Here is a 4,756-nt window from a genome sequence, read left to right on the forward strand (position 1 = left end):
GAAACCTGTTAAGTTCTTCTATTTGTCCTTGACTTGATAATGTTTTCTGATACAGGTATGCTATTACTTTAGAAAGCCCTGAGCTCTTTGGGGGAATGGTGATTTATAAAGAGTGCGGGGCTACACAATATTACAATAAAAGAAGATGAGCCTTGCCAAAGGTCTATCTACTTCATCATCCTGTTCTCAGGCTAACCGGATGCCCTGGGGAAGTCTGCAAGTTGGACCAGCTACTGGTACTTAGAGGGATGCCACCTCTGATAACGGGATATTGGACACAGACAACCTGAGTAGCTTCATGGAGTGTGGCACTGGGAAAGGAGAATTGTAGAACTGTAGATTTAGAATGGATCCAGAGGGTCATCTAGTCCAAAAACCCTGTAATGCAGAAATCTCAACTAAAGCATCCATGACAGATGTGCATCCAACCATTGCTTCAAAACCTACACTGAAGAAGAAACCACAGCCTCTCGAGGGAGTTCGTTCCACTGCTGAATAGCTCTTACTGTCAGAAAGTCATTCCTGGTGTTTAGTCGTATGTTCCTTTCCTGTAACTTGATCTGTACACAGGGGGAAATCTATATTATAAAAACAAATAGCCCTTTTAAAAACAATTCATAGAACAGATAGCATTTGTTCCGATGCACTCCATTAAAATCCTAATAATTTCAATCTAACTCTAATGCTTCTCATGAAGCAAAGTTCATGAGTTCTGCACATTATAATCTTTGCTTTCAGAATAATGTGGCATCATAACTTCACTTCAGCAACAGGTCATTGATTACATAATTCTCTTATAGTTCAAGCAGAAAATCACACGACCTTTGGCCTCCCTCCTACCAAAAATATGCATGGATGCAGAGGACCTTAATTATTTAGCCAAAGAACAGTACAGGCTGAGCAGTAGACAGAACACTCAGGAATCACTATCCAAGGCTTCTGGTACAGAGCAATAAGTTCAGAACTGGATGGAAGCTACAAAGATGTTTCCACAAATTCTCCTGCCCCTCCCACCAACCTTTGAATGATGAAGCATAGCACATTCACCCAAGGCACTCTCTTGCCTTGTGGGAATACAATGGCAGCCAGTATTTGCTGTGTTGGGGCAGGCGAGTCTGCTCGCATCTGCAAAGGATTATATGCATATTCCTAGTGTGCAGCCATTCATATAATATGCAAGGTTCGCCTGCATTTTTAGCAGAAAGAGAAATTTGTGGGGATAATCTAGATTTCTTGAAAATAAATAAGCCCACTCTGATGGATTGAATAGCTCAATAACTTGCAATTTACAGAGTTCTACCACCTAAAGGACACAGGAGGATGGAGGAACCCCCCAAAAAACTCCTGTTTCACCCTTGGTTTCTACTTCCTAGGTACAAGAAGCCGCTTCACCAAACATCTGACCTTGACCTATCATAGCTATGAAGACCTGGTACTTTCTTGTCTTGCTGCTCTTTTCAGATCCAAGTAAGTTCTTTCATCACCTCTAGATAAAAGGAAAACCTCCCAGATTTACACTACAACCAAGTATTGTGTACTGTTGATTGCCAGTTCATTTCTAGGCCCAATTTAAAGTCCTCACAACAGTGTTTAAAGTCTTAAATCACCTTGCCCCAATCATTTAGGATATTGCCTCATTCCAAAGAGACCTTATTGGTTGTTAAGATCAACAGATGGGGCCCTCTTGACATTTGGACACCACTGGTAGTTTGGGTTTTGGTGGCCCAAGAGAGGACATTATCTGTGATAGATGTTGAATCTCCCACCCCCACCCCGAAGAAAAGATGTACCAAGCTGGACAGCGGTCCCCTCTCTCACGCTGCACATGGCCAAGGCTGTGGTGAGGGAGAAGGTTTTGTAAACAGGCAGAGGGTGTCTCTGGTTAGGGTTAGTGGAACCCTCCCTGTGGAATGCCTTCCCATCAGATGTCAAGGAGATAAAGAACTATAGAACTTTTAGAAGACATCTGAAGGCAGAACTGTATGAAGAAGTTTTTAATGCTTGATGTTTTATTATGTTTTTATATGGTACAAAATATCTGGGGCAACCCAGCCAGATGGGAGGGGTATTAATAATAAAATTAGAATTATTAAATTAAATTAAATGTTATTTTATTTTATAATTATTTATTACTACCAACTTATTTTTTAAGAATAATAACAATAATGTTATTATTTATACCCCACCCATCTGGCTGGATTGCCCCAGCCACTCAAGGGCATTGTATACAGAAAACACCATTGGCAGTTGCATTAGAGGTAGAAAGAGCAGCTTAATATTAGGGATTTTGTATTATTTCATATTGTGAACCATGCTGTCACCTTTGGATGTAAGAAAGGAAATAATGAATGAATGAATAGTCCTGTTCCATTTGTTGTTTTTGTTCTCTTGTGAATAGGTTTTGCTATGATATCACTGCAGATCCTCTGCACTGCCTTTGGGGGCCACTGCGCCCCCTTGAGGTGCCCGGATGCGTTTGAGGTCATCGACATCTGTAGTGAGAGATGGGTTTGCTGCCTGCGGTGAGAACAAAAATCAAAAGCACTAAATAAATGAATGTGTCATTAATGAGCAATGTTTCATGTGTCAAAAAGAATGTTTGAGTCCAAAATGGTTGTGCTAAAAAGTTGTTACCCTCAGGAGTGAACTACAATCTCTTTCATAACACTACTCATCTATTCAAATAAACTGTGTAGTCGTTTGAAGAATGGTAAAAAATAATATTTCATAAACCTATTTGATGACAAAAATTATAATATTTAATAAGTGCTTAAGTAAACAATATGGAAGAGCACCTATAGTGTCCAACTCAATTTCAGATTCTACAACTGGCAGAAGAGACCTGGGTGAGGCTGTCACTGTGGCCAACCCAGTTCACAGTGTTTACGTTGATATTTGACTGCTGAAAGACCTAGTCCTTAGCAACCGAGAGATCACTCATTGAGATGATGCTTTTAAGTGTCTTTCGTTGGACTGTGCACCAGATTCAGCCAAATCCCAAGACATGTTGGGTCCATTGAGAGGGATTCAGGCTGAGCTTGGGTTGAGAAATCCATAAATCAGGTTGGATGACCCAGAGGAATTCAGGGATGTCAGGGGACAGGTCACCAGGCAGGTATTGGGCAGACGTCAAGCAGACAAAGTGTAAAAGCACCATTACCATATGTCTGCCAGCTTTATCTTCCTGGTGGAAGGTAGACCCAATGCTGCTTGGCTCTCCTTCCATTCTGACATCCCACTCCACAGGATCAATGCCTTCTCTCAACACTGATGTAGCAGCGGTATGTGCTGCTTCACAATGTTCTTTTATTGCAGGGAATTTGCCCAAATCCCTGTCTCTTCCCAATTCTTACTGAATTTTGTTACGTGCTAGAAGAAGACACCGGAAAAAAATGAGTATGAAAGAAAAAGAAAAGCCTAAGTAGTAGAGAGTTGCAGAATGAAATAAAAGCAAACTAATATACCAAATTGTCTCTCTCTGACAGACGTGACTTGATTCTACGGGCCAAAACTCATGAACCCATCGGAAAGTCACAAAGACCTGGCAAGAGACATCGTACACCCGCCAAGAATCATAATATAATCAAACCAGGACCCTACTGGTCCGAGACTTCCACTTAATAGAAAATAATAATAATTCAGCCTGTCACTGAAAAGGATTAATCACTCCATCATACATGTTATTTGAAAAGATAAATAAAATTAAAATGAAACAAACGAAAAGGGCTACTTAATTGAATCAAATCACCGATTCTCAGCATCTCCCAGATAATGGGCTGTCAGTTGCAAAACATGACACATTGTTTTAGTAGCTCTTTTATCACGTGTAAAGGTGGGTGATGTGTGGCCTTTGTGTTTGATAAATTTGGTTGAATGTTTCTGTGTGTGTGTGTGTGTGTGTATGAGAGAGAGAAAAGGTAAAAAGAAGAGAGAAACTGAGGACAAGGTGGACCCGCCCACTTGGGTTTTGCTCCACCCACTTTTGATATTGTCCTCACCCAAGGCAAGCTATTGGCCACCACAGGTATGTGTCCCTAAGTAGTAGAGAGTTGCAGAATGAAATAACAGCAAACTTATGATTCAACTGGCCAACCCTCATGGACCCATCGCAAAGCCACCAAGACCCACCAGGAGGCCTCCTGGGAAGCCTAAGCCACCCAAACCAACACCCTCTCGGCCCAAAATGAAAAAAAAGTTAATATTGTCATTGAAAATGATCATCCGTTCCATCGTACATGTTATGTGAAAAGATAAATAAAATGTAAAGAAAAGAAACAAAAAGGCCTACTTAGTTGAAAGGGCAGCTACACTGAATCAAATAACTGATTCTCAGCATCTCCCAGAGAATGGGCTGCCAGTTGCAAAACTTGACAGATTGGTATAGTAGCTCTTTGATAAAGTGTGAAGGTGGATGATGTGTGGTGTTTGTGTTTGATAAATTTAGTGAATGTTTCTGTATGTGTGTATGAGAGAGAGGAAAAGGGGAAGCAGAGAAAGAAGAGAGGAAAAGGAGGAGGTGTACCCACCCACTTTGGTTTTGCTCCACCCACTTTTGATGTTGGCCACCAGGACCATTTTCCCCACAGGGGAATCTTTGAAAGACTATTTTAAAGATCCTTAGTAGGTTGAAAAGATGGAGGATTGCTAGGACTGTACCTCAACAATTAGGGAGTCTAAACCTGCCTTGGTAAGGTAAAATATTTATTGTCTAGACAATATTAGGGAGAAGGTGGGTCAGACTGGCAAATAGCCATCT

At 41.0% G+C, this 4,756-nt stretch overlaps 1 long non-coding RNA gene across 1 annotated transcript; it reads left to right on the forward strand.

The window, feature by feature from the left end:
• Positions 1-1,332: 1,332 nt before the first annotated feature.
• LOC310840274 lies at positions 1,333-3,659 on the forward strand. Its single transcript, XR_014561891.1, has 3 exons — positions 1,333-1,467; positions 2,399-2,522; positions 3,486-3,659. It is a non-coding gene; the product is annotated as an uncharacterized lncRNA (long non-coding RNA).
• The last annotated feature ends 1,097 nt before the right edge of the window (positions 3,660-4,756 follow it).

This window comes from Podarcis gaigeae (genome assembly GCF_964106915.1).
Source record: "Podarcis gaigeae genome assembly, chromosome: 3".
NCBI lineage: Eukaryota > Metazoa > Chordata > Lepidosauria > Squamata > Lacertidae > Podarcis > Podarcis gaigeae.